At 35.3% G+C, this 19572-nt stretch overlaps 1 protein-coding gene across 20 annotated transcripts in view; it reads right to left on the reverse strand.

Annotated features, from left to right (window-relative positions):
* BBS9 (Bardet-Biedl syndrome 9) overlaps positions 1-19572 on the reverse strand; it is a 462928-nt gene that overhangs the window by 102747 nt on the left and 340609 nt on the right. Inside the window, exons 22-23 of one of the 20 annotated variants that reach the window (XR_012508130.1) lie at positions 13962-14040; positions 9563-9660 (exon numbers count right to left, since the gene is read on the reverse strand). The exons of 17 other annotated variants lie outside the window; for them this stretch is intronic. The gene's annotated coding sequence lies outside the window, so the exon portion shown is untranslated. Of the gene's footprint in view, positions 1-9559; positions 9661-13961; positions 14041-19572 lie in introns of all 20 variants that reach the window. 2 more of the 20 variants (XR_012508129.1, XR_012508128.1) reach the window with 2 other exon arrangements.

Consider the following 19572-nt stretch of genomic DNA (forward strand, 5'->3'; position numbering starts at 1 on the left):
TCCATGTCAGAATAGATGGAGAAGAAAATGAAATAGCACAGAAATACCTAGGATAGTTCCATTTATATAAAAATATTTAGTATGTTTTACAAGTGTATTTCAAATTAGTGTAAAATGGTGTATTAATTAATAAATTGTGCTGGAATTAGGGGTTACATATTTTTTAGAAACTTAAAGTTAGATAGATACATCAAATAAATTTCAGATGGCTAAAATAGCTCAATATAAAAACATAAAAAGATAAAAGAAAAAATATTTGGAATCAATGAAGCAAAAAATGAATAGACATGACTACCTAAAGGAAGTCATGTTTTTAAAAAATCCAAACAAATTACCTTAAGCAAAATTCAAAACAAAACCAAAACCTCAGAAAAAATATTTTTCACATGTATTAAAGAAAATGAGTTAATTTCTTTTAGATACAAAATATTCTTCAAATCAATAATAAAAGGAGATATTCTGATTGACAGAAACATAGGAAAGCATGAAGAAGTAATTCACAGGAGAAAAAGTATAATAAGCTAATAAACATTAGAAATAGTGCAAATTATTATAAAATCAAAATAAAAAATAGCAAAAAATATTTTTTAAATACAACATTAAGAGTAACCACAGATACACAATTAAAATTCTAGTTTCCACTTTTGATATCAACAAAGATGAAAAGCAGTGATAATCATTGATGTCAAGGAGGCAGCAAAAAGTCATAGGTGAACTTTAAATCAAGAAGCACTTACTGGAGAGCAAGAAGGAAGCAGGAGCAGGTTTTTCAATTCTAGGCCCTTGCTCTAAGGCAGTAATCAAAGATGCATATAACATCTTCATGCAGATGTTTAACACAGAAGTATTTACAATAATTTTTTTAAAAATCTAAATGTCTAGGAATCAGGGTTACAGCATCTGTATACGCTCTTTTACACAACTATCACTCTAAAGATCTTTAAGGTAGTTTCCTGAATAGGCCCTGATTTTCCATACTCGTTCGCTCTCATTTAAATTATGTCCTCTGCCATTAATGCCCTCCCCTAATTTCCTTTAAATTCATGTTCTTCATGAAGCAGTTTAAAGAATAATAAAAACAGCTATGGTAGTAATTATAGAAGTAATAATAATGACAACAATTTATCAAGTGCTTTTAAGAGGCAATTGGTATTCTAAGTGAATTACATATAATAATATTTAATTCTGGTAAGACTCTTACAAGGTAATGCTTTTATTATTCCAACTTTACAGAGGAGAAAACTGAGGCTTACAGGGGTTAAATCATTTACCCAAGGTCACACATCTAGTTAGTGCTGGAGCTACGATACAAACCCAACCAAGAGCGTGCCTCTAAGTCTTTGTTTTCATCATTTGGCCTCTCCAGGCCACATCTTCTGTAAAATTTCCTCCCACCCTAAGACCAGAGTCAGGCCTTAGCTCTCAAATCCACTGTATGTCCTCTGTATATCTTCTATGAGAGCACTTCACACATGGTTTGACAACCTTAATTGTGCATCTCCTGCACCAGACTAAGGATTTTGTCTTACTCTGGTTTGTATCTTCCATGATTAAGCATGATCACGAGAACAATTAGGGTTTTCTGTACATGTTTATTCAGTAAATAAATAAATACAAAATACATGCATAAGAAAATCAGAGAAACTGAATGAATATCAAGGATCAAAGGAGAAAACTCTATATGGAGAGGGAATCTAGGACCAAGGACAGATAGATGGATAGATGGATGGACAGAGAGATTATCTACTTATTGTTTTGAACTATCTATCAAATGTGGGCTGATCCCCACTCCATTAACCAAAAGACCAAAACAAAAACAAAAAGAGGGAGGGAAGAGGAGGAAAAGAAGTCAACACTGAGCATCTATTATTTGTCAGCCATGCTAAATGCTTATGTGTAATATATGTCACTTGAGTAGCCAAAAAGGATATTTCCTTGCTAGAGAGTCTGAAAAAATAATCGCAATGTTTCACAAAGGCTGGAAGAAAAACTGTCCAGAGAATAACAAAAAGAGAAATATGAAAAGAAAAAATGAGTACACTAATCTAATAAGAAATTGATAGTGAATATTTCTGGAAATTGTGGGTGTGTGTTTAAATTCATGTGAGTGAAAAACTGAAACAGTATATGCTATGTATACTGAGGCTTTTATTTTCTAAAAACCCTGTAAGGATAAAATGGGATCATATAAGTGATGCTGGAAAGGTTAGAATAGAACTTAAATGTTAATGACTGTCATCATTCTGGAGCCAGTAAACACTTCTGTCCCAAAACTCAAAGATAAACCCTCCTGGCAGGTGATACTTCTCCTAACTTTCATGAAAACAAAACCAGTCATTTATCAGCTGGGCCCTGTTCGTTACTACTGAAGGCTGTTCAGGTAAGTATATCTAGCAAAAGTCTGAGTAAGTTACAACAATTGGTTCTTTATTTGATATCTATTGTCAGGTAAAGATAAAGCCAAACAGGCCATAAAACAAACCTGTTTTTACGGGAACAAGGCAAGGCTGAGGTAAAGTGGCTTTTTATGTACAAGAAAATGGGCTTAATGTGCTCAGGACATGATGTTTATAAAAATAAAGACTTGGGGCATACAGTGAACTTCCATTTTGCTAGTGAGAAGAACTTACTATCATTTAGTTCTACCAGCAAAACTACTTTTTTTTGAAACTAATGTGCTTATAGTCTTTCTCCCAAATATGAGTACAAAATATCTTGGCCCAAAGTGGTCATTTTAGAATTAAAGAAACCATCCTTCTCACACACACACAACTTTCAGTAAATAGTAGATAAACGTTTTCTTTGAAGACTGTGATCAGTGACTAGCTGTAGGTATAAAACCACTTGGTATGGTTACTCACCAATATTTTTTTAAAAAATCTTTACTTTTTCCAAAGGTTCTATCCTGAATGATATAGGTAACAATGCAGAGGGTGTGAAACCTCTAACCCTCCAAGTTACTGAATCATGGGTCTCAACAACATTCATGGAAACCCTTAGCCTATAAGACTGAAAAAGTCCAAAATTATCTTAGCATCCTGGTTGAATCCATCCCCCTATATGTTTGAATTGGAATGATTTCTGCTGCACCTCTTCCAGCTATTTCTAGAAGAGACAAATGAATAACCCTCATCTGCCAGTTTTATCCATAAAAATTTTCCCCTCAATGACAACTTCCCAGGACACTCTGTTTCAGTCTCTTGTGGGATTCTTTGATGTTTTCTCTGGTCTCTTATGAACAGCATATAGGTATCCACCACTTAAAAAAGAAAAACAGTCTCATCTGGGAACATAATGAATAGCAATCATTTAGGATACAAAAAAGTAGTCTTTCTTACTTCTTGATTACTCCCCAACTTCATTTCTACCTACTTCCACGAACTTACTTCTAAAGTGCCTACAATTATATTATGTGGATGCTAAATACACATGTTAAAAAATTGTCAAGTTTTTCAACTTCTGGCCAATGCCACATGATTAGCTTTATGTTCTCAAGTGATCACCCAGTAGACCTGTCATCAATTGACCACATTATCTGCATGAACTGAGCTTCATAACAGAAAGCCATCTGTAGTTAGACTCTTGGGGCTTCAGTTCCAGCTGCACAATTGTGTGGTCTTAGGCAAAGAACCTAATCAATGGAAGCCTCTATTTAGTCACCTAAAAAGTAGGGGAATAATTGTACTTACTTTGGGATTTTTGAAAAGATTAAATAAGATAATCTACATAAAGACATGCCAGGCATACAAAGATAGCTAAAAAATGTTAGCGACTTTTATTTTAAATCAGAAATAAATTAGTTAAAAGAATATTAAAATGAATATAGTATGTTCATGTATGACTGAAGCATTTATGCTATACACCAGAAATTAACATAACATTGTAAAATGACTATAATTTAAAGTGTGTATATATATATATACATATATATATACGTGTATATATATATGTATATATATATATATATATACAAGAAATAAATTAATTAAAAACCGATAGCAATTAAGTTTTACTGCATTTCTGGTATTTCAATTTTGAGTACTGACACACAAAAGAATGCTCTTCATTAAGAATACAACAGCTACAAAACAAACACTATGGACTAACTTTCTGGTTGCTGTTGTTGTGTCCCAAATGAATGAAACTCATCCAGTTGTACATAAACTGCTTAGTTTTAAAATTTTAAACAAACATTTGCCTTAGAGTGAAGAGGTTGAGGGAATTGGGTAATTCTCTAATCTGTCTTAAAAAGCTTGGCTGACATTTTATTTTTTTTTTTAAAACCACCATCAAGAGTACTGGGCAGCTCACTAACACTCTATTGAAAAGGATTCTGAAGTCTGGTTGTTGTCCAGGCCATCTCATAATTTAACTTCTCTTCACTCAATCATTAAAATGACAGGTAACATCCCTGCCACTGTTGAAACTCTTTTATGTTTGAAGCTCAAATTGATGGGAAACAAACCTCAGTGCTTCAGGACAAGGCTGGGGCCAAAACTTCCAAAGAGTGTAATAAATATATTCAAACTCTTAACAGTTTAGAAAATAAATTTCACTTGCATGACACAAATAAATAAAACCAATTTGAGATGGTGAATAGTTTGGTGACTTGTGCATGTTAGGAACAAGACAAACATACTGTCCTGTTCCATCTCAGAGAGAATAGGGTCTTTTGTCCTGGCTTCTTTTCAGCTCATAATGAAGTGTTTCAGAGAATGAAGTGGTTAGTCTTTGGAGGCCCCTGAAGGACAGGATGAGTTCCAAGCTAAACACTGAAAAAGATGGCCCCTCAAAAATTTCCCACTTTTATTAGGGATTTCAAATAGGAATACCTAACACTAAGATTTTCAAGCTGTTAGGACTTAGGGCCAAAGAGCGAGCTTGAGTACCCTGAACCTGGAGAAACAGACGCCCTGCAGACTGGTGGGAAAGCAGAGTCTGCAAAAGGTGGTGACCTAAAGCCGGGCTGAATTCCTTCCTTTGAACACTGAGGATTTTCATGTTTTGTTACTTTTAATGCATACTTCCTCCAGGCTTTACTCCAATGCTTCATACTAGATCTTGCATATGCTTTTTCTTTGCTAAGTATACTCTGAATCCAGATGGAAGACTATACCATTTCCCTTTGTCCCAGATGTAGGAAATATGAAAGCTTATATATTGATAGGGAATAGATTTTAACAGCTCATGAATCTCAGAACATGGCTATGATGAGTTCTTCCTAAAAGGCAATGCAACATAAAAACAGAAATTCCTACCTGAAACCCTGTAATATTTTGTTGCAGGCTGTAGCACAAGAGATTGTGCAAGGTAAGTAGTAACATACTCTACTTCCTTTATGATTTCTGGCTTGTCTTCTAGTACTTGCCAAAACTAGACTACAGTATTTTAGCAGAGTTTTTCACCAAAAGAGAAACACGCAGAGAAGTGCAAAAACAGTCTTAAAGAGCTAGCACAAGCAGACAACTATCGACCTGTGAAAGAAAGAAGCAATCCCTGGCACTGTCTTGCTCCACACCAGGCCACAGCTGAACAATTATTATTATTGCTGGGACCTGGAGGACATCTTGTTTGGGAGCTGTCTGGCATGGTAGGGGAGAATGGACGTCAGAGTCAGGAGGCCAACTTACTCATACCTCCTACCAGCTCTGTCCCACCCTGGCTCTGCAACCTTGGGCAAAATGCTTGAAATTGCTAAGCTTCAGTTTTCTCTATATAGTGTGGTAATAGCTTCCCTCCTTATTTCAGGGTTGATGTGAAAATCAAACATGATAACTTATGTGAAAGCACCATAATAATACAAAATTATTACAAATAATGACACTAAAAAAGTGACAGGGCAAAGATATGTCAGAAAGTTAGAATCAAGCTTTAAGACTTTTTAGAAAGGGGACATTCCTTTAAGGCTTTCGACATACTGAGGAACTGTTTCATGCAACGTGATTGAATCCAGGCACAAGAGCACCACTCTTATTCACCTTCTAAAAAGTTGAAACGAAGACTGAGCCAACAGAGAGCATGTAGCATCAATTCTTCTCTGTCCTCCTCTACTTGGGAGAGGTTGGAATATCTATTTTTTAAAATAATTTCATTTTTTTAAAAGACAAATATTTACCAGCCTGAAGTCCTAGAGTTCAGAGTGGTTAATCATCCTATCACCAGCCCTGTTCAAGTCAGATAAGGTTATACAACAAGAGAAGCCAGATAAGCAACCCATTTTTGAATAGAGATCATTTCTTTTTAATTAAGAGTAGGAAACAAACCCAAGCTGTAACTTCAAGAAATGGTGTTTAAAACCTGCATATTTTAAATTTGAAAATAACAATCAATTCACTGCCTAAAGAAAAGAAAAAGATAGTTCAAAAATGTTCTTTCAAGTTTTCTTTTTAAATAGTCTTTCCACCAAACTATAACCCCTAGTAAAACTATGTATTCTCTATGACTCCCAGTACAATAGATATTCTTCCCTATACCAGAAATTACTAGGGTTACTTGTGTGGTCCCAGAGGATCTCTGGCTCTGTCACCAAAGACGGCAGGAAAAGAAAAAAAGGTATCAGCCAAAAATCTTCCTGCCTGTGCTCCCAGGATCTTATACAATTAGTTGACCAGACTTCTAAACAAGTATGTGACACTGAATGAATTCTTTCAGTTCTCTGGTTCTTGTTTTCTTCTCTGAAATTGTACCTACTTCATTGAGAATAAGGAATAAATGCTTTAATATGCGTAAGGTGCTTAGAAAAGTGCCTGGCACATAGTAAACACTATTTAGGTATGTGCCACACACCATTAACAAAGGGTTGGTAGGAAGCAAGAAGCAAAGGTTGCAACAAAAACTGGAACTTAAAGGTTAGATTCGAAATTAACTTCTTATAATTACTATTTGAAAAAAGTTTCCCAATTACATGCTGGGGTTTTATGATTGTAAAAGAAAAGACAACGTGGTGTAGGCAGGGGAAGCATGTGATCAGGTATTTGGAGACCTGGGTTCTGATCACAGCTCACTGCTAAACATCTTTGTGATACCAGGCAAGCCTCTGGGTACTGGAACCTTGCGTGCACAGTGGAAGATTTGGAGTAGACAGTCTTCACGGCCCGTTTCTGCTTTAATATTCTACGAGTAAACCATCTGAAACCAGTAAAGGACATCATCATCACTACAAATGCTAGCACTAAAGACCTCAAGCTAGGTGCAGATAGCATTGCACATGTAATGTGGGAACAACTGCATAGCCAATCTTCAACTATTTAGGAGTTACTGCTCTCACACGTGGCTTTTTTCTACTTCTAGGCTACTGGCATCTTGACCATTTTACTGTTCACTACCACCTCTACCAGAGTATATGAGCGATAAAAAAATAAAGTAGAACAAATCCATCAGTAATGCCACTAGTGAATTTCGTTGATAAGGTCTTACTGAAAAAAACAGCTAAAAGTTCCTTCTATTTCTAGTTTGCTAAAAGCTTTTATTATGAATAAATGTTTAATATTAAATGTATCTTATGTATCTACAAATGATCATTTATTTTTTCTTGTTTGTTGGCATATTGCTTTTGGATTTGGTGTCATAATTAGGAAAATTTCCTCCAATCCCAGGTTATAGAGGAAGTTATATTTTATTTTTTCTTCCATAGTTACACAGTTTCACTGTTTCAAAACTCAGTTTAGAATTTGAGATGCCATCTTAAGGTACACTCAACTTCAATATGCAGTTAAATTTGTTGCATTAGTCTATTGTTTATTCATGTTCCAATATTACACTTCTAGTTACAAAATATATTTTATTGTTTGGTAGGGCTAGTCCCTTCTTCTTTGGCTCTTCTTTTTTAGCGTTTTTCTAGTTTTATTGTTTATTATTTTTTGCTTGTTTATTATTTCAAATAAACTTTATGATCAATTTGTTTGGCTCCAAGGATGGGAAGGAAGAAAAATCTGATATTATTTTGAGGAGAGAAAGCACACTAAATTAACAAATTAACTTAAGGAGAACTGACATCTTTATACATTGAGTTTCTGTATCCAAGAGTATGGTATATATTTCCAATTTTTCATGTCTTCTTCGTGTATTTCAGTAATATTTCATAATTGTTCTCATTTATCACATTGTAAATTGAGACATAAAACAGAATGCATAGATCTTGTGCATAGTTTGGTAAATTTTGGCAGTAGTTTCCATCCATGTAATCACTACCTCAATCAACACAGAACACTTCTCTCAACTTAGAAAGTTCCCTCTTGATCTTTCCAGTCTCCTTACTTTCCATATCCAGGGGCAAACATGGTTCAGATTTCTATCACTATATACTAGTTTTGACTATTTTTTCTTTTTTTTTTTTAACTTTGTATAAATGAATCACACAGTACATACTTTTTTGTGCCAACCTTCTTTTGCTCAACATAATGCTTTTGAGATTTATCTATGTTCTCTGTGAATCAGCAATTCATTCCTTTTATTGCTCAATGAAAGTTTGTCAAGAAAACCATAGAAGTGCACTTCTCAGTGCCTCATATTGGAGGTACATGATGTTGATAGATAGGTCTTATTGCAAGTGACATTAACTGTGATCATTTGGTTAAGATGGTATCTACAAGTTTTCTCTGCTGTAAAGTAATATTTCCCCCTATCTAATAAATAAAAATATTGGGGGAGGTTATATCTTAGAGATATGCAAATACCCTGTTTCTCTTCAAGCTTTCTCCCATCAATGTTAGCATCCACTGGTGGATCTCATCTGAAATAACTATTATTGTTTTGTTTGCCTCATGGTGATTTTGTATTTCCCTCACTCCTTCTACATTTATTAAATAGAATTTTACTGTAAGGAAGAGCTGTCCCTTTCCCTCCATTTATTTATTCAATTATGTATTTATGTCAATATGGGTTCATGGATACTTATTCTGTGGGTTACAATCCAATACTATCATTATTTACTTTGTTGCTCAAAATTGTTCCAGCTTTGGCTGTTGGAGCTCCTTGAGGCTGGTTTCTCTGTCTTTTAAACATGTTTTCAGGCTTTCTGGCATAAGATACTCCAGGCTCATCTTGTGTTTTCTTGCCTCTGGTCTGGAATCAACTACTTCCCTAAGGAGCATTGGTTCTTTTTTTGGTTGTTGTTCAAGTTTTAGAAATTTAGATGTTTTTGTCTTGGAGATGAAAGGGCTAGTACTGTTTATTTTTAATGTAAAAATCTCTTGCATTTGGATTTACTTTGAATCTTGAGAAATGCTTTTCCACAAGCAGGACAATACTTATGACAGAGAAAGAAAGCAGAAGATAAAGCAGATAAAGCTACTTTTTAAGATAAGCATGTATTACCTACATAATTAGCCTTGTTCCTTTTATTAAAGATGGTAACCAAAACCTAGGCACTAGGAATGCTTACTCCTGCCACTATGTCATCGCTTTCAGGCCTTCTCAGCAAACACAGCAGGGAATATTATGCATACTAAACACATGCACACGTGCTTGTGCACACACAGATCTGTTTTATTTTTGTATCCGTGTATCTGTATATAGGTTTATAAACAGATATATAGTAAAAACCGTGAGTTCATACTACTACCTGTGATTTCAGTCCAATACTACAGGATTCCCCCTACCATAATCTCTTTGTTTAACTTCGTACACATATACAGCAGTTTCGGAATTGACAATCCATACCTGTTCAAGAAATACAAACTTGAGTACTGTAATTGCTCTTAGCTTCACAATATTCAGACAAAATACTTATCCAAAATTACCCAGGTTAGTGCTTTTCTTTCCCACTCTCTGCAGTGCAGATAGCTATTAATTCACAATAGAGTTAGGCTCATCTGCTATATTTTGTATGACATTTTGGGTTCTAGTTATTTTCAGAGAGTGAGTATATTAAAGGTTACTCTGGTTCCAGTAGTCAAGGTAATATACAAAGGGAGTTCTTGGAAAATAATTTGTCCCTCCTCATCCCTGCTATCACGTTCCCAGTTCCCCACTTCTTTCTACCCCTTTACCATTCACTCCCTATAGGTAACCAATCTCTTTAGTTCCTGGTTTATCCTTCCTGTATTTGTTTTGCACAAATGAGCAGACACAGGTATATTTTCTTATATACCTTCCTTCTTACCTTAAGGGAAGATTACCATAATACTATTCTACATTTTACTTTTTTACTTAACAGTATATATACTGTTCAACATGTTTTGAAGTTAAGTTCTCATATGAAATTAGAAGAGAGATTCTGAAACTGAGGGAATATATGATACATGATGATATTGGCAAAACCACCATGGAAATAGTAAGGAACAGTCATAATAATTCATTTATACATTAAGTTCAAGAAATACTTTTCAAGCATACACTATATTCTGGGAACCAGAAGTTTCAACATCTTTAACCTTAAGGAATTTACAGTCTAGAGGGGAAAGCTGAGAGTAAAAAGGCAATTCTAATACACTAGGAAAACAGCTATAGTAAGGGTAAGCCATAAGGGTACACAGCAGAAACACAAAACCTTGATTTAGTGAACGAAAGGAAGTGAGGATGTCAGAGCTTCTGGAGGAGATATCATGCAAGCTGAGATGTGAAGGTCAGCTGGAAACTGGGCAAAAGTAGTAAGGCAGGAAGAGATAGGCACTCCAAAGACAAGACTATGTCCAAATGTTTAGAGTAAAGAGAAAAATCCAGCTTGTTCATGTAATGGAATGGGAGACAAGGTTAGAAAAGAAGGCAATGATGAGATCATGAGGTGATGAAGGGCCTGTTACTATGGTGAGGAATTTGGACTTAATCCTAGAAACTATGGAAGCCACTGAAGTTAAGATTTAAGCCAAGGGGTTTCTTTCTACATGGTCTGAAATGAAATTTTAAAAAAGAGTACTGAAGAAGAAAGAGGAAAAGAGAACAGGCTGCTGCAACAAGACAAATGTAGTAATAGTGATGGCCTGGAGTAAGCCAGTGTCAATGGAGATAGAGAGAAATGGTTTGAGATGAGATTTTATGCATTAAATGTATTCTAGTTTGGGCAGCTATCTAGGTGGTAGTATAATTCTGAGATATGAAATACAAAGAGAAGTAGGCTTGGGGTAGGGTGGAATGTGGAAGATGATGGCTTCAGTTTCTGAAATGTTGAGCTTAAGGTGCATATGTCACATTTAAGTGGAGAAGGCCAAAAAGGTTGGATATGTGGATCTAGAGCTTGGGAGAATGTGGTGAGGATACAAGTCTGGAAGGCATCAGCATATGGAAAGTAACTAGTGACAGAAATTAAAATTAGCCAGTAAGTGAGAAGAGAGCCAAACACAGAACCTGAAGGAATATCAACTTTTCAGGCCAAGTAAAGGAAGAGAAGCTCAAAAAGCAGGCTGAGGAGCAGCCAATGAGATGAGACAACCAGGAAAGAGCAGTGCCATGAAACTTGTGGGAAAAATTACTTCAAGGAGTGAGTAATGGCCAACAGCATCAAATGCTGCTCAAGGCTGAGAAAGATAACAAAGGAGATGATTTCAGAAAAGTTTGACTTTGAAAGGAGAAAGAAATGGCAACAGCTACTGAGAGTCCTGGGATCCAGGGAAATATACGTAATAGTAAATGTACGTATTTACAACAGAAGAAAGGGAGAGACTCAGCTGAGTTTGAATGCTGGTGGGAGAGGGGATGAATTTACATATTTTCAGGTCAAATAAAGAGCACTGTATCATCAGATGGAAAGAAAAAGCATAAAGGTGTGGTCTCAGGTAGGTTCATCCTAAGTACTTAATAAAGAACCAACTGGATCTGATTTAGAGATCCCTTAAGTAACACACATCTAATTAAATCTACATCAGGCTTCCATTCTGAAGGGTAGCAGAACCTGAGTAGCATTTCTGTCTTCTCTTCCCTTTATAGCCCTTACTATCCTACTGTATCACCACCTGGGAGGAACTTACAACCTGGGGAAATTAAGTTCTTCATTTTTCTTATGTTCTTAAATTGTAGCTGTTTATATTCTTAACATAAAGGATCTAATATTTGTTCTTGTAATTTTCTTTGGAAAAATGTGTCTCTAATTTGTCAAATGTACATTCTTCTTCAATGAAATTTTAAGCCAATTTAGAATCTTTCATTTGAAAGTTTTGTCTTTATATTAATAACATATGTATTTTATAGCTTTTTGGCAAAAATGTACTGTATACATACAGTAATGACTCACTAATTCACCTTGTTTAAAAAAAAAGATAGCATTTTGATAATAACCAGAGCTATAAAAATAGCAAACAAGTGTTTAAATTTGAAAGACACTAATTCTTTTCTCTATACCTTCCAAATCATAGATACTACTTTGAAATAAATAAAACAACAGAGCAACTTCTCTTTAATTTTTTTGAGGAGGTCCTTATTAGAAATATTTGGCTCTCTTTATTAAATGGAAACTTTAAGACTGATGTTACACTCAAAATTTACTCTCTTCCAGGAAATCACTTGTCATTAGAATTTAAATATATATATTATATATACACACACACACATGCATATATACACACAATATATATACATGTATATATTACAGATGTATAATACATAGAGAGAGAGATGCACACACATACATATATATTGCAATGTAAGATCTCTCAAAATTAGCAAAGTGTAGACATCTTTTTCAAAAAAACATTACTGCTTATCTGTAGCATTTATTCATCACCAATCTAACATTATGCCAACATCTTAGCAATAATGAGAACCAATCCTTCTCATCAGTGTGTATCAATATTGTGTCTCTATATATATATGAACAGGTGAAGCATAAAGTGGAGTCTGTGACCCATAAGGCAGAAATCAACAGACTCAATGTTTAAAGGAAACAAACCTAAATAGACATCTGAAGATAAAACTGGTCCAGATGTTATCTGCAGACCACACTCCCTGTGTTTTTTCCCAATAATAAATAAGCGATACAAGTCACATCCTGGGACACAGTCCCTTCCACTTCCCACCTTTTGCCTATATAAACAAACACTCTGTAACTGCTGTCTAAGAAGTGTTCTAATTTATAAATAGCTATATTTTAGAATCATATTTACAACAGATACGTCATCTGGGGAGCTGATAGCCTTAATGCTTTATATTGATCTGGGCTCTGCTTTCAACCCTAGTTGAATTCTGGTTGCTATCCAAGTCTCCAAGTCAGCCCTGAGGATGGGCTGTTAAAACTTTAGTGATGGCATGCATGTCTTTCTCCTTCACTGGCAAGAGAATACCCACAACCTGGCAGCTCTGAATTAAATATAGAATTTAAAACAATTTCTGCTATCTTAATGCATCATGCAAAAAATAAAAAAGACGGGATCAAAAGAAAGAACAGAAGAAAATAAACTACTGACTAGCATCATTTTGTTGACTGTAACAGATTTAGTAAGGAGAAAGTCATTAGGTGGTACTGATGCATTTTCTGACAGCTCACCAAGGTACTAGCCTATTTGTCTTTAAGTCATATTTTCCTGAAACTCTACTAGGCAACTTATGTGACAAGATCAGGCTTCCTCAGACCAAATAGGCATACGTAGTGGGTCAGAAATGACTCAAAGTTAGAGAGACTAGAAAGCAGGGCAAGTGGTAAAAACAGAGGTCTTTCTACATGGAACTATTTCAAATACAGTAGGAAGGGCAGAGGACAAGAGGATTTATAGAGCATCTACTAAGAGCCAGATACAAGGTTAAGGTACTTTATGCATGTTATCTTTTTTGATATTTCAATATTTTTGTAAATTAGGCATTACAGTCATCATTATAGAAACGACACTGGAGCAAATGATATATAATTACTTGGTAGAATCTGGATTTAAACAGGATCACCCAACACCAACCTTTTAGCTTTTTCCACTTCTCCACGTAGCCTCACCCATCACACAACACAAATATTTCCTTCTGATGTTATATCTACACTGCAGGTCTACAGCCAGAGATTCCTAAGTGTTAGTTCCAAAAAATCAATACAAATCATTCTTTACCTCAAAAAGAGAGATTATCTCCCAGCAATGAGTTCAGTTTTTGGAGAAACAGGCTGGATCTGCTTTCAATCTCAAATGCCTGGTAAGGCAACATAGAAATATTTGTGAGATTGTTATTCTCATCATAGTATGAGCACACATTACATTTTCACCTCTTTTCCAGAAGAAATTGATCAGGGTTTTAGTGTAACAGCCAAGAATTTCTTTATGTAATCTTCCATGGCAGTTTTTAGAACATCTGATGCAAAAAGGAATAAATCATTTTCAATCATAATAATCATAATAAAAGAAAAAAATCATCATGAATTGAGCATTTCTTGTGGGCCAGGTTCTGTGCTGTCTTCCATACACTATCTCAATCAGTCTTCACAATGGTACTATCGTATCAGTTGAGGAGACAGGCTCAGAGGGTTAAGTTACTTGCTCAAAATCACGTGGCAAATAAGTGGTAGACAAGAATACAAATCTATGCTGGCCTGCCTCCATCTATCATGCTCCAAAAACACATCACTTCCAACTAATTATATGTTGCTTGCCTTATATTAAAATGCCTTCCAATATTAAAATGTCTGAGGTGAGAGTTACAAATATGATACAGGGACGCAGGGTGAATAGTATAAGGCTAGAACTATAGCAGGTAAGTTACACTATGGTAATGTAAGCATAAAAACATCTCTCTCTCTTTCTTTCTCTCTCTCTCCTTCCCTTGTCCTCTCCCTCCCTCCCTCTCTCATTTGCCAGTAAAACGAAGAGAGGAGACAACTTAAAAGAACAAAATCTTTATCTTTAAGTAGGACACAGTGACAAAATAAAATATATTTTTTAAATTAATGAATTCCAGGCAAGATTTTTTTTAAATCTTTCAAAGCTAAAATGAATAAAGCATAAGTTCCAGTAAGTATTTGGTCTAATTGGCAACAACATACTGAGATCTGAAGTTTTAAGCTAGCTTCTTTCTCAGACACTCCAATCATGCAATAAGGCCCACATTGTTCAAAGAAGCTCTTACTTTGCATCTCCTGACTCTGCTTTAGCACCAAATGCAGATTGGCACAGATATTATATTGCACTCCTACTCAGACATTCCTTCCCTTCGCCATCATTTACAGTATGCACTGCAGCTAAACTGAAACCGTACGTGCAACTCAATAGGCATAGAAGATTGAGTTATTCACATGAGAATCAATTTTACACTAAACTAAAATATAAAGTTGCTTTTAAAGTGCTGGATAAGAGTCCCAAAATACACACTATTTCTTTGACACAAAAGCACCACACTGTCTCTCTCCTAAGATAGAGGGTTTTTGTAAAATAGACAGTAAAAATGTTATCAAAATTCAATTTTCTAATCAATGCCTTGATTTCAAATCAGAATAATGTCAGAATCAACTCAAATAGAATGACTTTTTCCACAGAGATTTGACCTCCTAAGTTTGTGATGATTGCAAATTCTTTAAAAGCAGTCTCTTAGGATGACAGCTATAGGGTGACAATGAATTAAAAGGAAACAACTATTACTAATCCTAACAATAAATCTGTTGGATTTCAGGTTCCAGTGGTCTTTACCTTGGTTTAAAATTGAAATAAAGTCTATAGATGCCTTAAAATCTGACAGCCTAAATCTAGGTAAGTATATATATATACTTGCAAATTATTTGAGTATTGATTTAAACTTGTCATTTTGACACTAAAGATGACACCACACATCTGGAGCTCTATTTTGATAGTATTTCTGATTTACACATCTAAGATCCATTGCAATTGCCTAGGCCTTACTGATGTAAATCAAAAAATACACTCCATAATAATAATCACACTTTTATTCATGCTTTCCATTACGTCAACAACATGGCACCAAAAAGGGCATATTTTTGTTGTGTAAAAATATTAAGAATGTCTCCTCTCTATCTGGCATAAATCTTAGCAATGTTCTCTTAGTGAGGCAGGAAGCCCCATAAAAAGACCAGTAGGACCCCCAAGCAGGGCCACTACTCTACTGCCAGCACCATCCAGTTCCCTGGCCCAGAGGCTCTAGCTCACTTTTTGCCTCTGAAACAGCTTGCTTACCCCTAAAATTCTATTGGTTCCCTGAGCTCACTCCTGATTGGTTATTTCCCTCACTCCTGATTGGTTATTTCTCTCCCTCCTGATTGGTCTATTTCTACAAAGCTTGTTCTTAGTTGGTCAATTTTTGTTATACTTTATTTGCATATGATGTTGTATGTGTAAACTGGCAGCCTATAAAGGCCTGTGTAAACCTACAGATGGGGTCCAGAGCTTGGAGTGTTAACTCCTCTGGGCCCACTGGCGTAATAAACCTGAGTTCTCCAACTCTCCGGGTGCTGCTTGGTCTCTCACCCGGATCCAGGTTGCTGTCACAACTGAGCTGTAACACCAAGCTATAACACTGAGCTGTAACACATTTTTCCACAAAAGTTCAGCAGTCTACCCAGGAAATAAAACTAAAAGCAAAAATAAACAAATGGGACCTAATTAAACTTACAAGCTTTTGCACAGCAAAGGAAACCATAAGCAAAACAGAAGGACAACCTATGGAATGGGAAAAAATATTTGCAAAAGATGAGGCTGATAAGGGCTTAATTTCCAGAATTTCATAAACAGCTCATACAATTTAATAACAAAAAAAAACAAGCAATCCAATCCAAAAATGGGCAGAAGATCTAAACAAGCAATTCTCCAGTGAAGACATACAAATGGCCAGTAGGCACATGAAAAAATGCTCAATATCGCTAATTATCAGAGAAATGCAAATCAAAACTACAGTGAGGTGTCACTTCACACCAGTCAGAATGGCCGTCATTCAAAAGTCCACAAACGATAAATGCTAGAGAGGGTGTGGAAAAAAGAAAACCCTCCTACACTGTTTCTGGGAATGTAGTTTGGTGCAGCCATTATGGAAGATAGTATAGAGATTCCTCAAAAGGCTAAAAATAGACTTACCATATGATCCAGCAATCCCACTCCTGGGCATATATCCAGAGGGACCTTAATTTGAAAAGATACCTGTGCCCCAATGTTCACAGAAGCACTATTCACAATAGCCAAGATACGGAAACAATCTAAATGTCCATCGACAGATGACTGGATAAAGAAGCTGTGGTATATTTATACAATGGAATACTACTCAGCCATAAAAAGAATAAAATAATCCCATTTGCAGCAATATGGATAGAACTGGAGACTGTCATTCTAAGTGAAGTAAGCAAGAAAGAGAAAGAAAAATACCGTATGATATCACTTATATGTGGAATCTAAAAAAAGAGACAAGTGAACTTATTTGCAAAATAGAAACAGACTCATGGACATAGAAAACAGACTTATGGTTATGGCAGGGAAAGGGGGTGGGAAGGGATAAATTGGGGGTTCAATATTTGCAGATACTAACTAATATATATAAAATAGATAAATAACAAGTTTATAGTGTATAGCACAGGGAACTATATTCAATATCACGTAGTAACTTATTGTGAAAAAGAATATGTAAATGAAAAAAAATAAAGAAGAAGAAATTGACACATTGTAAACTGACTATACTTCAATTATATATATACACACACATATATAATATATACAAAAAAAAAGAATGTCTCCTTTCTCATTTCTATGGTTCCTATCACTACATTTCCAAGACATTAGGCTTTTTAAGTTTTTGTAGGTTAGATGTTTCAAGTTTAGTTTAGGATACAGGGCTGTGCCTTGTAACAGGGTACACACTTGATTTAGTGGAAATCAATTAATTTCATTTGAGAGGAAGATGGCATTCTGTCTTTCTGCAGATTGAAACTTTGGTCAAATGGTACCTTTTCAGAGAAGCAAGAGAAAGGAATATTTCATTTCTTTTTGAGTAGCTGTAGTTAATTTTAAATAGTCCTAAATAACAGACATGTGTATTTAAAAAGAAATCTCTCCTTAAGGAATCCTCCAAAGTGATTACTAATAATGTTTATTATCCTCTATTGCATACTATAGAGACTTAATATTCAGTTCACTAGTCATGCACATCAATTTCTTCCTTTGATTTTCAAGGGTAAATTTAAGGGCCAGTTAGATGTTCATTGAAATGCCCTATATGATATCGACACAGGTGAGACAGTATCATTAATATTAATCTTTCATTAACAGAAGAAAATATAATATTGCTTTATTCCTACTTTGACTTTGATGTTACTTTGAAGTTACATAATCTCAATAGCATCTCTGTTTATAGTCAAGGATTATTCCTAAAGACTCAGACTATGTAGAATTGTTAAGCAGTCAAATTAATAACAACTATCTTTCCACAAAGTATAGGCAGTTGCTGTTAACATGTCTATGAGGAGTCACTGAATTAACAGCAGAGCCATCAGCAGAAAGTCTTATCATACTTATATTATAAAATTGAGTCACAGTTCTTCTTATTACTGGAACGTTATACTTGTTTACTTTTTGAATTGTACTGAGACCTTACCATGGTATTTTCCTGTTTGGGGAATCACAAATTAAAGCATTTTTTTTCTGCTTCATACTTAATCACACCTATTTTCTTCCTGCTCTGCTTCCTCTTCTCTCATGTCTTACTGTTTAATTCAACTGCATTCTCATTCACACGTATCGTTATCTCCTCTCTAATTTTTAGGGAAAAGTTCCATTTTTAGGTAGTAGACACAGTTGTATTTTTAGTTTCCAGCTCATCTTCCTTTTCATATTATTCCCAAATTCTTATCTCAGTTTCCCCAAAAGATCAGTGTTCCATGAGCTGGAAATTTGTAGCTTCTGCCAACTGTAGTGGCTAGTGCCTCTAGGATCTGAGAATGGCAAGAGGAAACAAGAATACTGTCTCCTTTCCTCTTCCCTCCATCCCCTGAGCTATCCTGGTAGAGCAGTGAGTAGACCTGGGACCCAGAAACATTATAGTTGTGGCTGCATGAAATGTATGCATGAAGAAGCAAGAAATAAGACAAGAAAAACATTTCACCCTTAAGTATAAAAACGGAGAAGAGAGGGTACTGGACAATGGTAGCAGATCACTTTGAAAGAGGAATAATTCCATAACTCTAAAGCACTTCACAGTGGTGTCCACTGAATCTTTTTCAATGTGTCAAGTGGCTTACTAAATTTACAGAAATTGGTAGACTGAAAAAATAAACTGCAGGATTAAAATGACAGAATTGAAATGTACAGTTCCTAATACCTGCTGCACTAAGAATAACGAAAGTTTTAAAACAAAGAGTCTCCAAGAAATGGCAAAAGGAGAAAAACGAAAAACTGGGTCTGTTTACCACTAGAAAGAGCTGCCTGGAAGAAGTCAGATATCTTCAATTACAAATAAGGGTGAGTGGGTGCTGGTGAGTTATTTTTTATTTCCACTGAAGCCAGGACAAAAGTAAATTAGTTTAAATTGCAAAAGAAAGGATTAAAGTTAGACATTAAGGGAAAAAACCTTCCTGATGAGAAGACTGGTGAGATAATGGAACACATAACTGAGAGGACTCTGGCAGCCTATCCCTAGAGACACTTAAGGATAAACATCTATCTTTCTGGGATGGTATTAGATATACAGTGGCCTTGAATATTAAAATGGAGACTTTTAGATTTTACTTCTAATCCTAAA

Source organism: Camelus bactrianus, chromosome 7 (genome assembly GCF_048773025.1).
Source record: "Camelus bactrianus isolate YW-2024 breed Bactrian camel chromosome 7, ASM4877302v1, whole genome shotgun sequence".
In the NCBI taxonomy this organism is placed as follows: Eukaryota; Metazoa; Chordata; class Mammalia; order Artiodactyla; family Camelidae; genus Camelus; species Camelus bactrianus.